Source organism: Nycticebus coucang, chromosome X (genome assembly GCF_027406575.1).
Source record: "Nycticebus coucang isolate mNycCou1 chromosome X, mNycCou1.pri, whole genome shotgun sequence".
NCBI lineage: Eukaryota > Metazoa > Chordata > Mammalia > Primates > Lorisidae > Nycticebus > Nycticebus coucang.
Genome location: NC_069804.1, coordinates 164,354,078 through 164,381,127, shown reverse-complemented (window position 1 = coordinate 164,381,127; position 27,050 = coordinate 164,354,078). Strand labels below are relative to the sequence as shown.

At 41.6% G+C, this 27,050-nt stretch overlaps 1 pseudogene; it reads right to left on the bottom strand.

Moving 5' to 3' along the window:
• Positions 1–1,230: 1,230 nt before the first annotated feature.
• LOC128577067 (serine/arginine-rich splicing factor 7-like) lies at positions 1,231–7,825 on the bottom strand (annotated as a pseudogene).
• Positions 7,826–27,050: the final 19,225 nt, after the last annotated feature.

The window sequence follows — 27,050 nt, the reverse complement described above, 5'->3', positions numbered from 1 at the left end:
AAGAGTATTTTGTAATTGAGTTAAATTGTTCACCAGGGGCTTTGGAAAAGCCCCTTGGTGGTGGTAAACATGAGTTGAATTACATTTTGATGGGTAGAACAAGGAGTCTATTAAGTTTTGTGAGTATGGAGACTCAAATTAAAGTGTTAGACTTGTTTGAATAAGGGTTTTTCATAAATTGAATGGAAGTAGTTTGAGAACTTAGTGTACATATGTAGGGCTTGGAGGTGTACACTACTATTTTACAAGTTTTGTCTTTAGCTGCCCATTGGTGGTAATGATCAAGGCTTCAAATTTGGGAGTAATGACTTGAATTATACAGGGGAGAAAAGGCAAAGTTATTTTCTATATTTCCGTTTTTTTTCCCCTCTTTTTTCTTTCTTTCTTACTTTTTATTTATTTATTTTATTTTATTTTATTTTATTTTATTTTTTTGCAGTTTTGGGGCCAGGCTTGAACCCACCACCTCTGGTATATGGCACCAGGACCCCATTCTTCTGTATTTCTGTTTTTTAAAGGAGCAGTAAGTGTTCCTGGACTCAGAGTGGCCTTGCTAGGCCAGGGTTTCATTCCTTAGAAGCCTTATAATTCACATAAGGCATATTGGATTTTTACATTTGGTTGGGCTTAACAATTGATAGTTCATTAGGTCTTTGATTTTTGAAATGCTTAATTATTTGGAAAATAATTTTTGGTAAAACGTGTAGAAGAAAAGTAAGTTCAAGTTAAGTCTAAAGTAGGGAGTTATTTTAGGATGATTACAAATAGGAATCTTATGAAAACTTTTTCTCCTCCTACAGTCTGAATCAATAGTTCAGGAGGTGGTAAGGTGTGCCCTATAGAAATCCAAAGGTCATTTGCTGGAGGCCTTGTAAGTTTCTTGGACTTGGTGAGTCCATCTGGAATGTAGTATCTGGAAGATACCTTTAAAAGTTCCTTTAGTGAAAAGAAGTAAGCAGAGGCATTGACAGGCATGGGATAATAGAAATAAATTATTTTGTATTTATTTGCAAATATTCACTAAATGAGTCAAATAAACCCCCCATAGGATGTTAATACATTAAACAAATTTGTATTATGTTACTTCTATGAATTTCCAGAGTAACAATCCAGATCTCTTTGGATTAGATGGTTAAAATATCCTTTCTAGGTTACAGTGTACAGACATCACAAATCCCTTATAGTAATGTAAACAAAATGACTTTTACTTAAAGGGTGAACTTGAGAGCTTCAGTCCATTCTTTCAGAACTTGCACTTCTGGGAAGACTTCTTGATGGGGAAAGACTTCTTTTTGGAGATGGAGATTTGGACTTTGATTGGAGTCTTCTGGGTCAGGCAAGAGACCTAGATCTTGATCTTGACTTTGATGGGGATTGGAACTACCTCTATCCTTTTATAGTACCAGACCTAGATGTTCTGAGTGAAGCTGACCTTGATGTAGGAAAGACGCAGATCTTGATCAAGGAGGAGTTGCTGATTTTGACCTCCATCCCCTGCTCCTGCTGTGAAAGCAAGAATATGGCCTTCCTTTGGATGGAAAATGTGATCTAGACCTTGACCTGCTTCTCCTTTGCCGGCTGTAGTGATGAAAATCATAAGCATAATGTCCCTTTTCTCCACATTCATAGTGTCTATCATTGGGATCAAAGAGACATCGGGCAGGCAGTCTATCAATACGTTATGGCCCAGGCATGCCTGTTGATAGTTTAACCCTCACCGTGGAACCACAAACCACCTTCAGGTCCAGTCCTTCTACTGTATCTTCGGCATCTCTAGGATCTTCATCTTCCACAAAGGCAAATGCTGGAGGATTTCTCACCATGCATACAGTTTTTAAAGGACCCTAATAACTGAAAGCCCTTTCTTTTTTTTTTATTAAATCATAACTGTATACAATGATATGATTATGGGGCATCATACACTCACTACATGGATGGAGCTGGAACATATTCTTCTTAGTAAAATATCCCAAGAATGGAAGAAAAAATACCCAATGTACACAGCCCTACTATGAAACTAATTTGGGACTCTCACATGAAAGCTATAACCCAGCTACAACTTAACAATAGGGAGAAGTGGGAAAGGGGGGGGTGGGTAGAGGGAGGGGAATCGGTGGGATCACACCTGTGGTGCATATTACAGGGGTATTTGCGAAACTTGGTAAATGTAGAATGTAAATGTTTTGGCACAGTAACTGAGATAACGCCGGAAAGGCTATGTTAACCACTGTGATAAAAATGTGTCAAATGGTTTATGAAAGCCCTTTCTAACTCTCCTTTGCCAGCGCCAGTGCCCAGGTTACCAACATACCCCTTGGTTTCTCCTCCACACAGCCCATAAACAATATGGTAACAAGGCCCACATGCTCGGTTCCTTAGTAAGCAGTGCCCAGGGCTCAAGTGACACAGGACCTGCAGTACACATTATCCTGCCAATGGTCACGGTGGAGCGACTCTATTTACTATTTTTACTTTAAAATTATTTTTTATACAACAGGATTGTAGCTTGCTATAAAGTTAATTATTTATTTAGCCAAGTTGATAATTAGAAGATTTTAAAAGGCAAAGATTTTATTTTGTGTTATTTTATTTATTTATTTATTTATTTTTGCAGGTTTGTTTGGCCGGGGCTGGGTTTGAACTCACCACCTCCGGTATATGGGGACAGTGCCCTACTCCTTTGAGTCACAGGAGCCGCCCAAATATTTTATTTTTTGATAGAGAAAAGACTTAGCTTTTTAAAATATTTTAAATAATTTAAGTGTTATAGTTCATAAAAACTTAGATATTGCATGAAATATACCATGATTTTAAGATTTGAAGTTACTGAAAAGTCTTTTGAAATTATAATAAAAGCATTATTTTTAATGTCTTTTTAGGTTTTCTAAGTATTATATAGTTGTGTGGTATTAACGATGGTGAAAAAGGGATAGAACTTATATGTGTTTACATTTTACCCACTAGGTGTAAAATTTAAAATAGAAAAAAAGATTGGATCAGCTTCTCCTAAAGTCAGAGGGCAAAGTTGGAGCAGGGAGGAAATGGCTACCTTCCTACTTTCTTTTGTTTGTCTTAAATTGCTTCTCAAAGACCATTGAAGACCAATAATTTAAAGATTGATGGAATGGCTATTTTTTGTCAGAATTAAGATAATTTTTTAAAGTTTCAGAAAGAGAGTTTGTGATGTTAAAGGAGTGAGGTGTTTAATTGAACTTTAATTGAACTCTATTTAACAGTAGGATAGGGTAATTAGACTTGAGATTCCAGGGGGCAGAGACGCTGTGAAATAAACAGGGGTTATATTTTATTTTTTTCTTCAGAGATGGAGATAGGAGAAGAAAATAGAGATCTTATAGTTTTAGGGAGAACAGGGAAGGTATCTTTGGTGTTAGTAGAGAGAGAGTCTGTTTTGAGATTCTGAGTTATTTCTCTCTTAGAGAAAAAGAATTTATTACAGAATTGGTTGTTACTTGAAAAAAATTTATTTTCTCAAGGCCTGTAGCTGGCCCCGCCTCCTTACTCTCTGTCTTTGTCTCTCTCTCTTTCTCTCTCTCTCTCTTTTTATTTATTTATTTATTTTTTTTGCAGTTTTGGCCGGGCTGGGTTCAAACCCACCACCCCCAGTATATAGGGCCAGGGCCCTACTCCTTGAGCCACAGGCGGAGCCCACCTCCTTACTCTCTTTTCTTTGTCTTAATTTGTTTCTCAAAGACCACTGAAGGCCACATTTGGTACCCCTTTTGCAGAGTCTGAGGATTTTTGTTAGTTTCAAAAAAAAAATCTATGTTAAATATTAGGAATTTAGGATAGATTGTTCTTGTTTAGTGGCATGATTTAATTTGGGAAGGAGGTAGTTAAGAGAGATAGGTTGTAATCAGAGTTTGAAGCTGTAGTTCAGTGATTCCATCAGTCTTCAGAAAGAAATGGTTTTATTTTTCCATAAAATAGTTAGTAAAAAGGAAATGAAAGATATTCCCCAGTCTGACTCTGAAGTCAACTTTCCTAGATGTGTCTATTGGTACTCGTTTTGGTAAAGTTCACGGAGATTGGGCCAGCGGCCTGTGGAAACTTTTTAAGGTCATTTGCATTGTACTGGAGTGAGGTGGTTAATATTTTTCAGAGAAATATTAGTGAGGGAAAGGAAGTTGCCTTGGAAATTATTTTATAATGAAGAGTATATTGTGGCATTTGTTTTCCTTTTGTTAATCAGGCCTATGCGAGGTTCTAACTGGTGGCTGCTGGTGTGCAGGGCTGGCATGTTCACCACTGACCTATGGCAGGAATCTGACGGTGGATACTCTATAAAGTGGGGCAAAAGAAAGGAAAAAAGGCAGGGTTAATAAGCAGCAATGGAGAAAGAGATCTCACAGGGAAAAGATAGAGAGTAAGCCTAATTCTCTTACCAACAGATGAATGAGGTACCCTATCTGGAGTTCCTGCGAAGCCCTTGTAGGATCAGGCAGCTGTTCTATGAGCCTGGTGACCTCTGAGCCCTTGACTGGACACCAACTGTATTTGTGTTGTATCACTCCTATGTGTGTGCATATGCTTATATATTGCTTTCATAATAGTATAGAGTACATTTGATACTTTTTTCCCCATTCTAGAGATACTTTACTATGAAAAATGTGTTCCAACTCCATGTAGGTACATATGAAAGATGTAAAATAAAGTCTTCATCTTTTTTATGACTGAATAGAATTCCACGGTATACCTATACCATGATTTGTTAATCCATTCGTGGGTTGATGGGCATTTGGTTGGCTTCCATCATTTGACTATTATGAAATGAGCGCCAATAAACATTCTTGTCAACAGATGATGCCAAGAACAATCTGCCCCTTCAGTTTGTTCCATTCAAGGAAAAGTTGTGGAATACTAGAAAAAACATCCAATACATGACGAACCAAGGATTTAGGCAGGCAGGAGCGGGAATGAAGTGCCTGCTCACTGCTTCCAGTTTTGGGCCTCAAGACTTCTGAATTGCATCCTGCAGAACCTTCCTGGTCAGTCGACCTCTGCCTTATCCTTAGAATGTTGAGGATGGGACTCTACAGTGAACATAATATCCACATATGGATTCATGCTGTTCATGAAGGGGCCAAAAGAATCACTTCATATAGGGAGGTATGAGATCACCTACTCCCTTTCTTTCTTTCACAATGGGAGAACTTCCTCTTGGCCTGGAAAACACAACCCCTACCACCACTCCCATCCCCTCAATGACCGGGAATTTATGGGTCATATCTTTAACTTGAATCAATATGATTTCCTTTGTAGTGAATAAGAAAACACACACATTCGAGTGTTTCTCTAAGAAACACATTTTATTAGAACAACATAAGCATCTCAAAAAATGCAAGACCAAATCAGAGAACATATTTCCTAGGCAGAGAAAACAGAAGTGCTGAGAATAATGTAACAGATGATCTGTTAAATCCATTCTCTGGAGCTGAACATGTCTTTCAGGAGAGAGAGCGGACAACTAGTCATTGTGTCTAAGTGAGTGACAAGATAGTAAAGGAAATAAAAATTGACACCTCCCCATCCAGAGAAGAAATAGACCCAGCTCTTCCCTTTCCATACACCATTTCCCTTAGAAAAGTCCAAACTATTAATTTCTTGGTGTGCTTCTGTGAAATGTATGTAAACATTTTGAAAGCTAAACAAGCCCCTTCCCATTCTTACAATGAGGAATGGACACAGACCTGGCAGAAAAATGCTTAGGCTATATGAGAACTGGGAATATATGGGACACCATAAGTAGTGAAAACCAGATCCTCATCACAGCCCTTGTACAAATGATAGAGGGAAACGCACATCACAGGCTTTACCAAAGATTGCGATAAAGTGACAGGAGAAAACCCTGGAATGGGAAGCAGTTGAGGGAGCAGTGTCTCAGGGAGGTTATAAGCAAGACAGCAAAAGCAACTGTGGCTCCTGCCCAAACTCTCTCACATTACTGTACTATGGGACCTTAATAGATAGTGAATGGCCACCTATGTCTGTGCCATTTTTCAGAAGTCTAGGGCCGTGCAGAGAAAAGGGTAACACAGCAAAAACTTCACCAACAGATAAAATCACAATTGACTGAGAGAAAGGACAATAAGATCCTGTCCCCATAATATAGGCAACAACTTTGCAAAGGCTCACATTTCTCCATATTACATTCACATTGTTTTCTTCTGTCTCCAGCTATGTTGATCCACATGTACTACGAGGGAAGGAAAAGGGACACAGGGGATAATTCCTTGAACCCTAATTGCCCTTCAATGTCTCCCTTATGTCCTCCATGAGCTTTGCATTCTCCTTACTCAGGACACTCCTCACATTCCTTCATGAAGGCTTAGGTAACCTGAATTAGGGACACCACTGAGCTCACCCCTGTCACAATGCAACTCCACCTTGACCTTCAACAGAGTCAGTGGCTGTAGTAGTATACAAGATGCATAAGTCCCTCACTGTGCTATCTACAATATTCTTTCTTGAGAGTGCAGGCAACATCTTCATGAGACTGTGTACACAGGGCTTTAAAAGAGCAAAATGACATTAAGTACAGCATAAAGCAGAAATGATTTCCAGCACACAAATAGGAAATGTGATCCCTTCGCCTACAGGAATGTGCCTTATATCATGAGGAATAGGAGAGATTAAACTGCCTGCATGGACACCTGATCCAGAAAGTTTCTGAACCTCCAGGCTAATAGGCCAATACTCAAGAGGACCTGAACATCACCAGCTTCACATACCAGTCAATGGCATGGTCCATGTGACTTTTCCTTCCCAGTGAGATGCAGAGTATCATCAGCAGAAGAGTGCATTAGAGACATGCTTGGCCAAATTCCAACTACCTTCCCATTCTCTGGACCCAGAGTGCTCACCATTCCTGTGGCACCATTGCTGTGCACAGTGCAAAACACTGAGCACAGAAGCCTCACTATAGGCCATCACCCGTTTCTACCCTGGACCCAAAATTACCCTCTCCCCAAATGCTGGCACTCCTGCACTTTCCACACCAAACCCAGAAAGTTCCTGAACCCCCAGGCAGATACACAAGAGGACCTAAGCATCATCTGTTTCACATCCTGGCCGGTGGCAGGATCCACGAGACTTTTCCTTCCCAGCAAGATGCAGAGCATGATTAACGGAAGAGTGCAGGACAGACATGCTTGGGCAATTGCCACCTACATTCCAATACCCGGCACCCACAATGCTCATAATTCTGCCTCATCGTTGCTGTGCAGGGTGTAAACCACTCAGCACAGAAGCCCAACAATAGGCCAGCACCTGTTTCTGCCCAGTGATGCAGGACAAGTGGTGCCACGACCTGCCACCTTAGCCCTGGTGGTATTGATGCTGCGGCAGGAGGAACTAGCTTGCTGGAAGGGCCAGATACCTGTGGATGAGACACTGGTGCCTTGTTGTCTCCTCTCCATGCACTTCTGACTGGTCAATTTCATGGATGACACCTTGATGTCTCCTCATGTGAGTTTCCAGTGCCTGAGAGTTCTGGCACCTTGCTGCTGATTGGATACTGGCTGTACCTGACGAAGACCCACGCCCTAAAAGTCAACATTGAGTTCTGGCAAAACAACCCCTGCAACTATAGAAACCCCTGAGCAGAAAGCCAGAGGACAGACCTTCAAGAGGGAGCTGGAGAGCTTGCTCTCCTCCTGGGTTCTCTCCGCCTGGACCTTTGGTTTTTGTAAGTTTTTGTATTTGTTTCTGTGAATAGATCCTATTTTACCACTAATCTGTGGTCCTTCAATTCATTCTTCAAATAGCTAACACCAAGAACCTGAAATACCTGTATCAGATTTGGCATGCCAGCCAGGAGAGAAGACTAAGTTCCAGTATCATACTTGGTGGCCCGTATGGGGACAGCAGATGGAAACAAGACATCTGTGGTAAGTAATGGGACCACTTACCTCTATCCTGTTTTTCTCTGTAGCTATCCTACTATAGATTAATAAATTCAATGCCCACCAGCCTGTAAATGTGCATAGTGTAGATGCTGACCTCCAGGTCAGGGGCAAGAGGCTGTTGGGGAGCAAACTTTCTAATTGTCCTTGGCTTCATAAAGGAGATAAAGGGACTGTTGGAAGAATTTTGAACCTATTCCCTGTTTATTCCTTTTCCTTGGTCAAGAACCAAATAAGGAGGTAGCACCCAGAGGCCCTGGGGTCCCCAGCAATGGTTCTGACCCCAGGACTTGGGAGGGCCTTTGAAAACTTGTGCTCTGTCAGCTTTTACTATCTTCTCTTCTCTTCCATGGTCCCAATTTTTTTTTATTTATCTCTGTAGACCTCTTCTAGTTCTCTTCCTCTCCTTGATAGTATATATGCTTTGTTTTAATGTATGTAAGAATAGTTTATATCTTTAGTTCATTTTGTAAGGGTATTCTGGTAATTTTTTTAATTTTTATTTTATTTATTTATTTTATTAAATCATAGCTGTGTACATTAGTATGATCATGGGGCACCATACACTTGGTTCATAGACCGTTTGACACATTTTCATCACACTAGTTAACATAGCTTTCCTGGCATTTTCTTAGTTATTTTGCTAAGACCTTTACATTCTACATTTACTAAGATTCACATATACCCTTGTAAGATGCACTGCAGGTGTAATCCCACCAATCCCCTTCCCTGTACCCACCTCCCTCCTCCCTCCCCTCCCTTTCCCCCTTCCCCCTATTCTTAGGTTGTAACTGGGTTATAGCTTTGGCGCACAGCCTTCAGACATATGAAAAAATGTTCATCATCTTCAATCATCAGAGAAATGCAAATCAAAACTACTTTGAGATATCATCTAACTCCAGTGAGACTAGCCTACATCACAAAATCCCAAGACCAGAGATGTTGGCACGGATGTGGAGAAAAGGGAACACTTTTGCACTGCTGGTGGGAATGCAAATTAATACATTCCTTTTGGAAAGAGATATGGAGAACACTTAGAGATCTAAAAATAGATCTGCCATTCAATCCTGTAATCCCTCTACTGGGCATATACCCGGTAATTTTTTTTAGAAGTGTGTATTAGATGTTTTAAGGGGGCTTCGAATGTTGTAGGTGGGTTGAGAGTTATTACTTTTCATTGGTGTTTTTATGTCCCTAAAAAAAATGGTTAACCATGTTAAGTAGAGGTGAGCCCCAAACAAAGGGCAAAATGGCTCCCCTCCACAGTTTTTCTGGGCAACCAGAGGCCTGTGAAGGGAAGCCTGGGATGACTCCTCAAGGTAAGGAATGGCCCTGAACTTTGGCTACTGCTCAGTCTCTTAAAAATAAAGAGGAGCAATGAGAATGACCCTGGGTATTTGATTTCTTCTGGTGTGGGAAGTTTAAGATAATTCTAGGTTTCTCTAGGACTTTGGCTAAGTGCAACTAATTGTAATACAAAAGTTCCAAAGTGTCTCTCAACCCTTATTTTTAACTAAATTTCATTATTGTTGCCTTGGTAAACTTTGGGAAATGAACAGGATGTTGGAAAAGCATAGCATTTAACACCAAGACCTGCTCATGCTGGAAAGCCTTTCCTTTTTATTACGGGGAATTTAGAAAAAACTTGTACAGATTCTATAGAGTTAAATGTGCAAACATCACACAGCCATTTTCTCCAGGAGGGGGCTTATTCCCACTTTGATTGATACACTGAGGCTAGTGGGGAGAAGGAGAAGAAAGGAGCAGAATAGATGCATTGGGTGGGACCAGGCTCCTTGATGCCTGATTTCTCGGAGCTGTGCCGGCAGGTACTAAGCACTACACTGGCAAGAGTGGCTAATTCCAGACAAGTGCGGGGACTGAGGAGGCCACTCTGCTCAGGGATTCTTCCCCAAACATTGGAAGGACGCTTCCTTTTGTTTGGTCAGAAGGCTTCTTGAGTTGGTCAGAGGATGCTCTGACGACTCAGGAATACGGGGTTGGATTGATTAAGTTGCTGGACATTTGTTCTTTCTCACAGATGGGTAACATATTCTATCACCAAGAGAGCACCCTGATGGGCTGTATTCTGGAGCACTGGGACAAGTTAGATCCCCAGATGCTGAAAAAAGAATGTTTGGTTTTCTTCTGCACCCAGACCTGGCCTCAGTCTCAACTATACACTGGTGAACAATGGCCCTCAGAAGGTAGTCTTAATTATAACACCATTTTTCAGTTAGATGCTTTTTGTAAACAGGAAGAAAAGTGGTCCGAGTTGCCCTATGTGTGAGCTTTCTTTTCCCTTAGGGACAATTCCCAACTGTGTAAGACCTGTCATATAGATTCTGCTCTCAGCTGTAGTAACTTCCGCAAACGATTAGGGATTCTCGAGGGAGACACCGTCACCATAGTTCAAACCTTCCATATACTTCTCCCACACCTTCCTCTGTGTGTTAAGAAAACCCCAGGAAAGAGGCTGAACCAAGAGTTTTTTCTGGTCCTACTGCGACCCCCAGAAGGCAACCATATCCTTCTTTGTGTCCCTTGGTTGAGACTTTGAGTGGTGAAAGGAGAAGTGCATAAGTATACACTCCATTTTCTCTAGCAGATTTAAAGCAAATTAAAGTTGATTTAGGAAAATTTTCTGATGACCTCAATAAGTACATAGATGTTCTCCAAAGGTTAGGACAAAGCTTTGACCTCTCTTGGAGAGATATGATGTTACTACTAAATAAAACTTTAACGTTTAATGAAAAAAATTAGGTCCTGGATGAAGCTAGAAAGTGGGGTGATTTATGGTTCATGTCCAATATTGATGGCAGTATGTTTCCTGGGGAAAGGGACAGATACCTCATGGGAAGACAGGCAGTTCCCTTTGAGGATCCCGACTGGGACCCTGAGAAAGAAGGTGACTGGTGGTGTAAACATTTTCTGACATGTATCCTAGAAGGTTTACGTCGGTCCAAGAAAAACCTTGTGAATTATTCCAAGTTGTCTACTATTTGCCAGGAGCAAAACGAGAGTCCCTCAGCCTTTTTTGAGAGGCTTAGGGAGGCAATGAGAAAACACACCTAATTGACACCCAACTCCATAGAGGGTCAAATTATTTTAAAAGACAAATTTATCACTCAAGTGGCCCCAGACATTCAAAAAAACTCCAGAAATTGGCTCTAGGCCCAGATCATAACCTGGAGAATCTTCTTAAAAGAGACACTATAGTCTTTTATAACCAAGATCAGGAGAAAAAGGAGGAAAAAGAGAGAAGGGATCAAAAAGAACGACAGCCCTAGTAATGGCACTCCAACAAATGAGCACTTTCAGGGGCAGGGGGAAGCCATAGGTGCTAGGGACAAGTGCTTTCAATGTGGTCAGGCTGGTCACTTCAGAAAGGACTGCCCCCAGCAGTACTGCTGGTTGGGCAAGCCACCTGACCCCTGTCCAGAATGTAAGGGTGACCACTAGAAGGTGGCCTGTCTGCAGAGGCAAAGGCCTCCTGGGACAGTGATCCCATCCATGCCCAAACTGGGCTGAGGGTGCCCAGGACAGATTCTCATGCCCAGGACAGATTCTCCAGCTATGTCATCACCCCTCAAGAGCCCCGGGTTTGCTTTATAGTGGAGGGCTAGCAGATAGAATTTCTTCTGGACACTGGAGCAACCTTTTTTGTACTTCTCTCTAACCCTGGTCTTTTATCCTCCAAATCCATAACTATACAGGGGGTGTCTGGAAATCCAGTTACCAATTTTTTTTCTTAGCCTTTAAGCTGCAATTAGGATGACTGGATGTTCTCTCATGCCTTCCTAATCATGCCTGAAGTCCTGCTCCCCTTTTGGGGAGGCACATACTAACTAAAGCAGAAACAACCATTTATATGAATATAGGACAGGAACCTATATTATGTCTCCCCTCATTACAGACAGAAATTAACCCAGAAGTGTGGGCTACTGAGGGACAGGTGGGAAGAGCAAGATATGCTCAACCAGTCCAAATTATGTTAAAGAATCCCACCACCCATCCCAATCAAAAACTATATCCTCTAAAAACAGACGTTAAGAATGGATTAATACATTAATACCTTACAATAGTCCATGTAACATTCCTATTCTAGGAGTGCCAAAACCAAACAGAACCTGGAGGCTAGTCCAAGATCTCCGCATTATAAAGGAAGTAGTCATTCCTCTCCATCCTGTAGTTCCCAATCCATATACCTTATTGTCTCATATCCCTGAGAATGTTGCCTATTTCACAGTCTTAGACTTGAAAGATGCCTTCTTTTGCATTCCACTTCATGAAAATTCCCAATACCTTTTTGCTTTTGAAGACCCTTCTGACTCCAACACCCAGCTTACTTGGACTGTGTTACCCCAGGAATTTAGGGACAGTCCTCACTTGTTCGGACAAGCCTTGGCCAAAGACTTGAGTCATTTTTCATATCCTACAGTGACTCTTATACAGTACGTAGATGACATTATTTTGGGAACATCAGATGCAGAGGAATGCCACAAAGGTACACAAGCTCGCTTAAACTTTCTAGCTGATTGTGGGTACTGTTGTGTGACTGGAGACGTGAACGAACAGCAGCTTTGCTGTGGGTGTAAACTCGCTCCTGTAATTATTATATCAAGAAACAGACTACACGAAATGAGATGGCGTGTAGCAAAAATCTTTATTCTAGGTTTTGACTTTATACTTTTCTAGTTATGTACACACTTAATCTATTATCTATTAGTTTTATCATTATTTTATTTTACTTATTTGAAATTAACTTGAAAGGAAATATTTTGTTATCATATCAATACAATCAACTTTGTAGTAAACCTCTTCTTCTAAACATTGACTGATTTTGGGGCAGGTATCTAAAGAAAGATCACAAAGAAGAAAGTAGCCACAGGGGAACAGAGTAAATAGAAAAATATTTTCAAGCATTTACTCAGTTTACTCAGTATGAAGTAATGACTGTGTTTTTCTCTCAGGGTAGAGTACCTATAGACCTCTGACAACATGTTGTTAATATACGTCAACCCTCTAGCCCGTATCTCTGAGGAAGGGCGGCATGCCCTTTGATCTCAGGCTTCACGGGGTGCACAGCTTCAGAGAATGGGCTTGTGGAATGTTTAACTTAAGGAAAGCCAACTCTACATGTGTCCCAGGGGGGTCCAGTTCCCTTAAGCCTCTAGAAGAAAAGCAATTTATTTTAAACTCACACTAAATTCACTTGGTGTACTTGATGTAGGATATGTTTATTTCTAAATATTATCCTACAGGTACAAAGTTTAAAAGGCTAAAGCCCAATTATGTGTCCCAGAAGTTCACTATTTGGGTCTCCAGCTTTCACAGGGGAAGAGAGCCTTGGGCAAAGAAAGAATAGAACCAATATTGGCTCACCCTAAACCTCGAACTCTCAGACAACTTCAAGGCTTCTTAGGAATTATAGGCTTTTGCAGACTCTGGATTCCTGGATATAGTGAAATAGTTAAACCACTCTATTCTTTAATTAAAAATGCTCAAAAAGAGGGCCTAGTCACTTTAGAATGGGAATTGGAAGCAGATAAGGCATTCTGACAGTTAAAAACTGCTCTTTTACAGGCCCCTGCTTTGAGTCTTCCCACTGGACAGCAGTTTAATCCGTATATTATAGAATGAACTAGAATTTTCCCTGGGAGTTTTGGCCCAATACCGGGGTTCAGTTCTACAACCTGTAGCATATCTTAGTAAAGAAATTGACACCAGGGTCAAGGGATGGCCACACTGTCTACGAGTTGTAGCAGCTGTAGCCCTCTTAACCCCAGAATCAACCAAACTAACTTTAGGAAAAGATCTAACTATTTACATGTCTTATGACCTTACTGGACTTTCAATCTCCAAGAGCAATCTCTGGCTGTCAGATAACTGCCTTCTTAAATATCAAGCCTTATTACTAGAAGGACCAATGCTGCAATCATGCACCTGTGCTACTTTGAATTCTGCCACTTTCCTCCCTGAATCCCATGAGGAGATAGGGCATAATTGCCAACAGATTATAACACAGACCTATGCAGCTAGAGAAGACATACAAGAAACTCCCCATCTAAACCTGAGATGGTTTTATATACAGATGGAAGTTCTTTCATAGAATATGAAACTCTAAAAGCAGGCTATGCTGTATTTACTCAGTATGCTGCAATGGCAAGAAGGTCTCTCCCTCCAGGAACTAGTGTGCAATTAGCTGAGTTAACAGCCTTAATTCAGGCTTTAGAAATTGGGAGAAACAAACAAGTCAATATATACACTGATTCAAAATATGCCTTTCTCATTTTACATGACCATGCTGCTATTTAGAAGGAAAGACAATATCTCACTTCCAATGGCTCTCCCATAAAATATCATCATGAAATTGACAGGTTGTCACTAGCCATTCATGCTCCACAAGAAGTGGGTTATTCATTGTAAGGGACACCAAAAGACCTTAGATGAGGTTTCTGAAGGTAACCAACTTGCTGATAAAGAGGCTAAAATGGCAGCACAGAAAGGAATAATTCTCACTGTAGTGAGAATCATGCACCTCAATATACCAAAAAAAGAGAAAGAGTGGGCTTTATCCAGAGACTATTCACTACTTCCATCAGTCTGCTTACAAAATAAAAGTGGACTTTTGTTATTACCTGCTGCAAGCCAATGGAAAATACTTAAAACTTTATATAAGTCTTTTCATTTTGGCACCAAAAGTACCTATCTAAGCTAATGGCTAAGGCTCTCTTTAAAGGTGAAAACCTATTTGAAGCCATAAACAGATAATAAGGACTTGCGAGATATGTCAGAGAAACAATCATTTAAATCACCATCTAGCTCCCCCAGGTATACAGAGACACAGAGTATATCCAGGTGAAGATTGGCAAATCGATTTCACTCACCTCCCTAAAGTACATGGCATACAATATTTACTGGCATTTGTGGATACTTTTACTAATTGGGTTGAAGCATTCCCTTGTGGGACAGAAAAGGCCCAGGAAGTTGTAAAGGCTTTAGTACATGAGATTATCCCCAGGTTTGGACTCCCTCAAAGTTTGCAAAGTGACAATGGGCCAGCCTTCAAGGTAACAGTAACACAGGGAATATCTAAAGCTCTGGGAATAAAAATATCACCTGCACTGCTCTTGGAGGCCCCAATCCTCTGGGAAGGTAGAAAAAATGAATGATAGTCAATGGACAGTTATGAAAGTTAACTCAAGAAACTCATCTTCCTTGGACTAAATTACTTTCCATTGTTCTCCTTAGAATAAGGAATTTACCTCAGAAACTTGGTTGTAGCCCATTTAAATTATTATATGGAAGACCCTTTTTAACTAATGGTTTATTACTTTCTTCCCTATCCCTGATAGTGAAATAAAGTGTATTGTTGAGTGCAAAATGGAGAACCTTGCTTTCCATTGTCAGTGAGAACTCTAGGTTTAGCTGTCTTGAGGGCTTAGCAGTGTTTGGCTCATTCTGTGCCCTGCCTTAGCCTATGACAAATGGCTTTGGGGAAGGTGGCCCTTCGTGTCTTATATTGCGGCTGAGTGAAGCGATCTCGCACAATGTTCTGAGAGACACCTTGCCTTGATAAAGAGCTATGACAAGAGTCCTAATGTAAGACATGAGTATTGCCATGGGAAAGCCTCCTTGGGCATGATGCCAAATGGTCACAGAGTTTGAAAGTCTAGCTACAGTGATTATCAGTGAACTAAATTTCATTATATTCTCCTGAAATCTGAGATTGTGCATGATTATTTAGTAACTGCAAAAGTGATGTAATTTTACAACCAAGGGAGCATAACAACCTGTAGTTATATTGTACCATTTCATCTAATAGTAAGAAAATCAACAGTCTGCCTCCCCTCATGTAATCCACATATTTTAACTTTAAAGTGTGCCTTGATGTGGCCATGAGAATCCACTCTCTTCAGACCACTTATATAAGAAAGAGGCATGAAAAAACTGTTTAAGGCAAATTGGAGTGTGACATGGAATAGTATGCACCAAGAGTCTGCAGCACATTGCCATGCCCATTGGCATGTATACACTCACTGACTACATGCCACAAGAGATTAAGTGACAAGGCTGGCCTTAGAATGATCTTCTAGGAAATATCCAAGAAACTAACAGTCCTATGTGAAAACCAGGGGAGGTCCACCTTCTCTTCCACTGAGGGCTTGGATCCTTGAGACTGCCACCAATTACTGAGACATCTTTTGGCATCCTCTACCTTATGGATTCTTCTTAAATGTCATTACCCGGTGCAATTATCCACCAAAGTATGCCTTTTTTATTTCCCCCACAGCCCCTCATCCAAAACAAATGAAAACCATGGAGACCCAACATGACTGTGCCATCACAGAAAAAGAGGCACTGATTGTGATACTGCCTATGGAACAGCGAGGAAGCATCACAGTTACCTGAAGTTTCACCAGTACTTGTGAATAAGAAATAACCCATCCTTGGCCATCATCATAATATTTGGTAAACAAACTTGGGTTTGGGTAATGTTTTTTCCATGTATGTCAAAACTCGGCTTTCCATTGGGTGGGAAATAAAAAGGACTGTCATCTTCCAAGGCTTTAAAAGTAACTGACTAATTAAATCTGAAAGGTATGGACAATAATGTGCTGGATAAAAGGTAGACACTTCACAGTCTAGTCCCAAAGATACGTGGAATTTGAGCTAAGGTGTGTGAACTTCAGGAACTGTGATGCCACCTTTTCCATGACATTTATGCCAATGGCAAAGTAGAGGAAGCAGAGGGACCAACTAAGACTAATGGTTCAAGTCCCTAGAAGAACATATTAGAAAAGTTCATATTTCTACTTAGCATGTGACTTCCCTTTGTCACATTGTCAAATGTCTTCACCTGAGTTTCAATGAATAAATCACCACACAGAAAAGAAAAGGCAGGCTCCAGTCTGCACAGTTGAAAAACAGTAGAAAGAGCTGATCCATGTCGGGGACTTAGCCCTGTCATCCTCCATGTTTGGTGTCTGAGGTGGTCACAGCAGAAGGCGGATCAGGAGAAGGAAAAGTCTTGGGTCCTGGGCTGACTTTCCCTTCATGGCACAGTTAAGAGGTGTGGTTTCCAAGGAGAGACTCCAATTAACCTTCAGGAAGCTTGCTGATATTAGGAAATAAAACAAACATTTAAATGATATCATGACAAAGTCTAGGGAGCGTGGTTGATTATCACACTTGATTTCCACTACATGCATCATATCACAGTATAATTCCCATTGTGCACATGAGAAAGCTAAGACTAAAATATGACAGCGAGAAAGGGCCATGGGACGCAGATAGTGGACACAGGCTCTATTGAGCCACCTCCTCCCTTCCCATCCACATGTAAGCACTCTAATTTGTACAAATAACCAACACATTGAATCCCACAAAGGCATAAATGTATTCATGATCTATGTATATATGACTTAATAAAAAAAAAAAGAAAGATAGGTTGTGTGATCCCACCAATATCTGCAAAGGAAAGAACAGGACAACACTGCATGAAAGGGTGAAGATTTAAATCACTGACTTACGCATTAACTGCATTGTCCATTGTCATTCTCTGTCTCCAAGACTCTGTGTAAAGAAAGCCCTCCTTTTCATGGTGGAGGGAGACTGGCAGAGTACCACGGTCCACCATCCACTTTTTTTGCAGGTGACACATTTTCCCTTGTGATACACATGGCTGTCCATACATCACCTTCCAACCAGTGTTCTTGCATCACAAATGAAAAGGTCTCTGAGCAGCTTCCCACAATCCCCGCATTCCTGGAGTTGATTTTTGCCCATACATTCCAGTTCTTTCTGATGTAGCTTGTTACTGCAACAGTTTCCATTTAGGGTAAAAGATCAAAATCTTGAAGGTCTAATGGGAAAATCAGAGTTTTTTAAAATGGTAACATTCAGATACATTCAATTTGTCTGACACTGGGCATCCCCAGTGAACAGAGGAACACTACTGGTGCCTGGGAAAGATTTCAGTCCCTAGCAGAGTCTATATCACTAAGTTAATTAGCACTGGCCATGGACAAAGCTTAACATTCTTGGTACTTCCCAGCTTAGAGACTACAAAGAGGTTTCAACACCTTCCTAAATGATGGTACAGCTGACAGCAGATGAGTGCTATCCTCTGCCCACCACCTGTCATCTCCCACATGATAAGGTTGGTTTTACCTGACTTGCTATTCTGGGCAGTTAGCTCCAGTTCCACACAAGTCACATTACAGGCTCACATGCTGACCAGTCCTGGACTTTCCCACCACAGGTCTTGGAGGAGATGGTGGCCGTACACATCTGCAAGGAAAAGAGGTGTCAGCCTAGCACCAATGGGGACACACACATGGAAACTTATAAGGTAGGTGGCTGGGACACAGGTCTTACTGAGCACACAGTTATGCAGCCCGTGCCAGGTCGGCCAAATGAGTGAAAGACAATGTGAAACAGAGAAGGCATGAATGGTACCAAAAGACCAGACGGCAGTGCTGTACAGAGGCCCAACTGGCCCTTTCACAGGAATCCATAGGTCATCCCAGAGCAGGTCAATAGGAGGAGCCTGTTTCAGACAATTTTTGTCCTGCCCAGACTCTGCAGTTTCCACAACCCTCTTCACTAGTGTGCATAGAAAATTTTCAAGTGATTTTTTTCCCATGGAAGAACACGTGGAAACAGTGAGAAACCCCACATCGAAAGGAAAATAACATATTAAATACACAATTGTGCTTCAAAGATAAAATGGGGCCACACATCCTGCAAATGTCATTCATTTCCAGATAAGTGAAGGTACTCGGGGGAGGAGACAAGATGGCTGACTGAAGCCAGCTTTCCACAGAAGCTCCTGTCCAGAAGGAGAGTTAAAGGACAAAAATTCAGCAAGTAACCTGGTGGATTTGAGCGGCACTAAGAGAGAAGGTTGAAGAATGCACGTCAACCCTGCTGAGGCAAGCTGCAACCACAAGGATACAAACAAAAGGTACAAAATCCATCACCAAGCAGATGGGAGTCCCTTCCCCCATGAGAACGGCTCAGAGTGCCCCACAAACAATCGGGCAGAGTTCAAAGGTCCTCCCACTACACTCCACCGGAGAGACCCTCTAAAAACTGGACCTACCTCCCCTACCAGGGTGCTACGGCATCTTCCTACCAGGCATAAAACAGTATATAGTCTCTACCTGGAATTCTTAGCTCCCAGGGCTCCCCTGCACTCACACTGAGGTCTGGAGGCCAGTCCCCCAGGAGTTCAGAGTCATGGGTGATTTCTGGAGGGGTGTGGATGGTGCCTGGTCAGCGCCGGCTCCAGGGCATGGAAGTGAGGAGAGGATGGTCGGTTCCCTGAGACCCAGTGCGACAGCCGTCTTTTGGCAACAATACGGCCAGGCATAAAACTGTGTAAAACTGTGTGTATTCTCTGCCCACAACCTTGGGCTCCCAGCGCTCCCCTCCACTCTCGCTCTAAGGTCTGGAGGCCTGTCCCCCAGGAGTCCAGACTCTTGGGTGATTGCTCAAGGGGTGTAGACAGTGCTGGGGCTTCAGCCGGTCGGTGCGGACTCTGGGGGCAGGAGTGGAGAGAGGACGGTTGGCTGGAAGGGAGCTCCACCAGAGCAGCACTTCCCTGAGGCATAAAACAGCAGCCCTCTTTTGCTAGCAATATGGCTCACTACCGAATATTCTGAAGCCACACCCCCTGTCTCCCTGGGCAACCAGAGACTCTGAGTATAGGATTTGCCAGAGGCAACACCAACTTGCAAACCAGGGAAACTCCCAGGGCGGGGCTGACCCAGAGGTCCGCTTTACTGAACCTAAGACGCACCTGGCCTCAGGGGCTCGTCAGCCTATAGACAATCCAAGAGCAAAGACAAGCTGATTTGGAATTCAATTCAGCTTCTCTTCTGCAGGGGAACCACAAAGTTGTTCTGTTCTGTCAGTAACATTATTCAGGGGCGAGACTGGACCTGAGTGAAACCCCCCAACCTTCATCAAGCACCCGAGGTTGTCAGGCCTCACCTCCTCCTGCTGGAGAGAGGCAGAGCGCAGCGGCCTGGCAGACTTCCTTGTGATTCAGGCAGGTGCAAACTCCTGGAGCACTGGTTCACTACAGGCAACTGGGTCAGCCAACTACAGAGCTATCAGTGACTGGGTGTGACAGTGGTGCAAGGTGGGGAAGGAGGTATCAACCTTCCCAGACAGATCTATTGGCTGGGTGGCTCCTCCTGACTCCACGCAGCACTGGAGTGAGCCACACCAGAGTAGTCACCAGACCCCTGTGATCCAGTTCCCAGAGACCTCTTAAACTCTCTCACCCAAGACAGGTGCAGACTGAGACAATTGATTTGGACCTTTTTGAACTGAACCAATCACCTGAGGACAAATCAGGTGGTGCCCTGGGTGCACGGTGGTAGAAAGGTTTGATTTTTCTTTTCCAATTGTTTGCTGCTGGGGGGCGGGGTGACTTAATTGCTGATATTTCTCCACAGCTGAGACTTCAATCCAAAGTATCTGTTTCACTAGGGTGGAACAGAAACCAGCTGAAAACAAGACAGAACCACTTAGCATGTCACCTTCCAAGACTTAGCCAGAATCAAGTGGAAATGTTGAACATGCCCATATCAAGTTTGGAAATAGCATCAACCATACAAAACCTCCCTAAAAAGAAAAGCCAGGGACCAGATGGTTTCATGTCAGAATTCTACCAAACCTTTAAAGAGGATTTAGTACCTATGTTACTCAACCTGTTCCAAAAGGTAAAAAAAAGAAGGAAAACTACCCAACACATTCTATGAAGCAAACATCACCCTGATCCCCAAACCAGGAAAAGACCCAACAAGAAAAGAAAATTATAGGCCGATATCACTAATGAATATACATGTAAAAATATTCAACAAGTTCCTAACAAACAGAATCCAGCAACACATCAAACAAATTATACATCATGACCAAGTTGGTTTTATCCCAGGGTCTCAAGGCTGGTTCAATATACGTAAATCCATAAATGTAATCCATCATGTAAACAAATTAAAAAACAAAGACCATATGATTCTCTCAATCGATGCAGAAAAAGCTTTTGATAATATCCAGCATCCCTTCATGATCAGAACACTTAAGAAAATCGGTATAGAAGGGACATTTCTTAAACTGATAGAGACCATCTACAGCAAACCCACAGCCAATATCATATTGAATGGAGTTAAATTGGAATCATTTCCACTCAGATCAGGAACCAGACAAGGCTGCCCATTGTCTCCATTGCTTTTTAACATTGTAATGGAAGTGTTAGCCACTGCAATTAGGGAAGAAAAGGTGATCAAGGGTATCCATATAGGGTCAGAAGAGATCAAACCTTTGCTCTTTGCAGATTATATGATTGTATATCTGGAAAATACTAGGGACTCTACTACAAAACTCTTAGAAGTGATCAAGGAATAGAGCAGCGTCTCAGGTTACAAAATCAACATTCATAAATCAGTAGCCTTTGTATATACCAACAATAGTCAAGTTGAAAAAACAGTTAAGGACTCTATCCCATTCACAGTAGTGCCAAAGAAGATGAAATATTTGGGAATTTATCTAGCAAAGGACGTGAAAGATCTCTATAAAGGGAACTATGAAACTCTAAGGAAAGAAATAGCTGAAAATGTTAACAAATGGAAAAACATACCATGCTTATGGCTGGGAAGAATCAACATTGTTAAAATGTCCATACTACCCAAAGCAATATATAATTTCAACGCAATCCCTATTAAAGGTCCACTGTCATACTTTAAAGATCTTGAAAAAACAATACTTCGTTTTATATGGAATCAGAAAACACCTCTAATAGCCAAGACATTACTCAGAAATAAAAACAAAGCAGGAGGAATTACGCTACCAGACTTCAGACTATACTACAAATCAATAGTGATCAAAACAGCATGGTATTAGCACAAAAACAGAGAAGTAGATGTCTCGAACAGAATAGAGAACCAAGAGATGAATCCAGCTACTTATTTAATCTTTGACAAGCCAATTAAAAACATTCAGTGGGGAAAAGATTCCCTATTTAACAAATGGTGCTGGGTGAACTGGCTAGCAACCTGCAGAAGACTGAAACTGGACCCACATCTTTCACCATTAACTAAGATAGACTCTCACTGGATTAAAGATTTAAACCTAAGACATGAAACTATAAAAATAGTAGAGGAGAGTGCAGGGAAAACCCTTGAAGAAATCGGGCTGGGCAAGTATTTTATGAGGAGGACCCCCCCGGGCACTTGAAGCAGCTTCAAAAATACACTACTAGGACTTGATCAAACTAAAAAGCTTCTGCACAGCCAAGAACACAGTAAGTAAAGCAAGCAAACAGCCCTCAGAATGGGAGAAGATATTTGCAGGTTATGTCTCTGACAAAGGTTTAATAACCAGAATCCACAGAGAACTCAAATACATTAACAAGAAAAGAACAAGGGATCCCATCGAAGGCTGGGCAAGGGATTTGAAGAGAAACTTCTCTGAAGAAGAGAGGCGCACGGCCTTCAGACATATGAAAAAATGCTCATCATCTTTAATCATCAGAGAAATGCAAATCAAAACTACTTTGAGATATCATCTAACTCCAGTGAGACTAGCCTATATCACAAAATCCCAAGACCAGAGATGTTGGTGCGGATGTGGAGAAAAGGGAACACTTTTGCACTGCTGGTGGGAATGCAAATTAATACATTCCTTTTGGAAAGAGATATGGAGAACACTTAGCGATCTAAAAATAGATCTGCCATTCAATCCTGTAATCCCTCTGCTGGGCATATACCCAGAAGACCAAAAATCACATCATAACGAAGATATTTGTACCAGAATGTTTATTGCAGCCCTATTCATAATTGCTAAGTCATGGAAAAAGCCCAAGTGCCCATAGATCCACGAATTGATTAATAAATTGTGGTATATGTACACCGTGGAATATTATGCAGCCTTAAAGAAAGATGGAGACTTTACCTCTTTCATGTTTACATGGATGGAGCTGGAACATGTTCTTCTTAGTAAAGTGTCTCAAGAATGGAAGGAAAAGTACCCAATGTACTCAGCCCTACTATAAAACTAATTTAGGGTTTTCACATGAAAGCTATAACCCAGTTACAACCTAAGAATAGGGGGAAGGGGGAAAGGGAGGGGAGGGAGGAGGGAGGTGGGTAGAGGGAGGAGGATTGGTGGGATTACACCAGCGGTGCATCTTACAAGCGTATATGTGAAACTTGGTAAATGTGGAATGTAAGTGTGTTGTCACAGTAACTGAGAGAATGCCATGAAGGCTATGTTAACCAGTGTGATGAAAGTGTGTCAAACGCTCTGTGAAGCAATGAATGATGCCCCATGATCATATCAATGTACACAGATATGATTTAATAAAAAAATAAAAAAATAAGTGAAGGTACTCAATTTACCATGAATATTATAAATCTCAAATTTCCAACAATTTTCAAACCAAATGTATGCAAATCACTGGAGACAGGATTGGACTGAATAACGTGACATTGAGCAGGCAGTTCTTATGGAAAATGAAATGCCAGGCAATGTTCAGGGTGACAAGTGAGCAGTACTTCTGGGCATTCACTGCCAGCAAACAAGCACTGGGTCAGTAAATTCCCGTTGTTTTACAATGAAAATGCCACCAGACTTTCTTCAGTGGGGTACATCTGAAATAACATATAAGAAAAGAAAAAAACCCACCAATACAGAGATAGCAAAATAATTTGATGGTAAAATGACATGAGAGTTCAGGCTTTCCTGAACTGGAGATTAGAACTGCCATAAAGCAGGAGGTGCAAAGACAATGAAAAGATGATATATCTTATGCGTACATTGAAAATAACAAAAAACGTTTTTACCCATACTGATGCAAATGGCCAGGAATACATGCAATTGAACACAATGACACCAAACACTGAATTCTGCTGTAAAGTAAAACCCCTCCCTGTGTAAGGACAGCCAGGGACGGTGAATATTCGTGGTCGGAAAATATCAGGAGTGCAGCCCACTGAGTAACTTCTGCAGGGACCAATCACCCTTTCCCAAAACTTTTGCTTTAAAGATTATTTATGAATCTACTCACAAAGAAAAAAAGTAAAGTAATGAAATACATTTATAGAGCCAGATTAACACTTTAATATTTGTAATTTTGTCAAAGAAGAAGTTATAACAGAAAACAAAGGGCGCTCAATCAGACGTTAATTTCCTCTGTCTGAAAACAAAAGTTTTCAAAGCCCCTGATGAGGAGTCCCAGGGCTGGACAGTCACCGGCTCACCAATCTCATCAGCCATTTCCTCATTTTTCCATTCAATACACCAGAAAACGTTAGATTAAGAATAAAGGGGTGCGGGGTCCAAGATAAACATATCCACAAACACAACTGTAAGATGCTTCATGGTGCTCCATCAATCACAATACTGGGCTGGACATGACTAGGGAGATTCCCTGTCCTCACTGACCCATTAGCCCACCTGAAATAGCTGTTAAAGATGTCACAACACACCCTGTTCTTACCATACTCTATCAAAATCAGAACATAAACCATGAATTGAGAATTAAAACCAGGTAAACTTACAGTTCTCGGGTCACAGAGTGGGGAGGTGCCATATTCCCATATTGCCCAGGATAATGAAAGCAGCATTGCACAGTCCAGATTTTAACCATTCACCTGGTCACGTGGGAAGGTTTCCCTGGCATCCAGTGTGAGGCCCCACCTATGAGCCACATCACAAAAGGCTCTGAAATGATTGACATGTAACCAGTCCTACCAGTGCAAATTTACAAGTGGGCACTCTGCCTTACATAAAGTGTCATAAATAACTCCTGTCTCATATAACTGTGCCCATGCCTGGATGCACAGATGTATTCCTCAAGCCTTTGCACACACTATCCCCCTGTTTCCTGTTATTTCTGATTTTGGAAATCTTGCTCACCCAGTCTGACCAGGCCCAGCTCTATTGCCCTGTTCTCCAGGAAGCCTTCCATGCTTTACTTCTCATCCTCTCTAGTTAGAAGGGAGTTGTTCTTTGGTTTGCACTGTGGGTGTAGCCCCTAAGAATGGCACTCTAATGCTAAAACCAATCCATCTATGTAAACAATTATTTTGAGGGAGAAGGTGAAGTGGCCCTGTGTAAATATGAACAGTTCATCATCTTGCCCTACCCAGCCTGAAATCTCACAGCTAGCACCAGCTGGCAAAGATGGACTCTTAGTCCTCCAGGTACAATTCTGAAAAACAGCATATTCGAAATGGTTACACTTACTCACAACCTATGATTTAAGAAGCTAAGAGACTACAGAAAGGCAGCTGAATTGCTGTGAAGTGCCAAGTACACGGGTGTAATAATCCAGCCCTCTGACTCTTGTGCCTTAGCTTCCTAAACCCTACTTTGGTACTGTCTAGATGCTGGAGGGGGAAGAATGAAGAGATATTCATCAAGGTGCACAAAACTGCAATGACAAAGTCAGGATGACATTAGGATATCTGCTGCACAAAAGACAAATATGTAAGGTGAAGGATATGTTAATTAGCATGATCTAATCCTTCCACAATGTGTACATGTATCAAAATATCACATTTCACCTCAGAAATACATAAAAGTATTATATGTCAATTTTCTAAAAAGACACAGCCATTGTCCTGATGGATCACTAAGACCCCAGAGAAATTGGCTGCTCCTTTACATTCTCAAAGAATGCTTACAAGTGAGGTTTTTCTCATGTGGGGTTTGGGGACAACACCCTGACAAAGATGCAGATGTACTAGGGCATTGTTCCATGCTTTGTCCAGCATCACTGAATGGATGGATCTGGGAACTTAAGCAGCATGGGCTGAGAAGGGAAGGAAGAATGAGGCTGTTGGTGTGAATCCCACACCCAGGAATTGCCAACTCCCATCCAAAATTTCTTTCCTGTCCATGGCCTGTCTTGAAAAAAAAAAATCTATTATTTTCTGTCCACCATGCATTATAGAGAGTGGTGAGTTATATGGGTCTGAGGTAGGCTGCTTGGATTGATGTCACAGCTCTGCTTCCTACCACTTGTTTATCCTTCAGGGGTGTTCTGTGTCTCAGTTACCTCATCAGTAAGATGACTGTGCTCTATCAGCCTGTTAATACTGAAATAACAAATTATCCTACACTAGGTAATTGAGAAAGACAAATTTATTGCTCACACTTTCAGTGGCTGGGAAGTTCAAGACCATGGCAAGGGCAGCTTCAGGGTCCACAGGGTCTGTTCCTCACAGATGGTGCCCTTTGTGTGTCCTCACATAGCAGAGGTTCAAGCAAGCTCTCTCAAACCTATTTGGAGAGAGCCCTAATCCCATTCATGAGACTGGAGTCCTCATGCCCTAAATAACCTCCCAAAGGCCACACATCTCAACTCTATCATACTGGGAAATAAGTTCTGACACCTATAGTGGGGAAACAAAACATATAGACGATTACATTCTTCCTCAGACCCAGAAATTCATGTCCTTGTCATATGCAAAAAAATTCATTTTAAACTGGATAGAGTTGGAACACACTCTTCTTAGTAAAGTATCACAAGAATGGACAAGCAAGAATCCAATGTACTCACTTCTAATACGAAGCCAGTAGAAGATCTAATACTTACCCACTGAAGAGAAACACTCAGATCAATCCAAAGAGGAGACAGGGGAAGGAGGGAGAAGGGAGAGAGGGGGAGGAAGAGTCATGGTGAGTTACAATCCGTTGCACACCTCGAGAGGCACACAAGTGTAACAGGGTCGTTACCTGAGAAATGCAAACAGTATAACCTAATTGTTTGTAACCTCAATGAACCCGAGCCAATAAATAAAAATGAAAGCAATAAAAAATACAAAATAGATTTACAAAAATAAATAAATAAAGAAAGAAATTCCATTTCAGTAGTCTCCTAATTCTTATCCATGCCAGCAAAACCTCAACAGTCTAAAGGCTAGAGTCTCATCTCGTCAGATGCAGGGAGAGGCATAGGTTTGGTTCATTCTGAGGCCCACCCGCCTTCAGCTGTGAGCCTGCGGAATCAAACCAGCCAGTTACAGGCTTCCAATATACAGTGGTGGGGAAGGCACAGCACTCACATTTCCATACTGAAAGGGAGGAGTATGAAAGAAAACAAGGGGA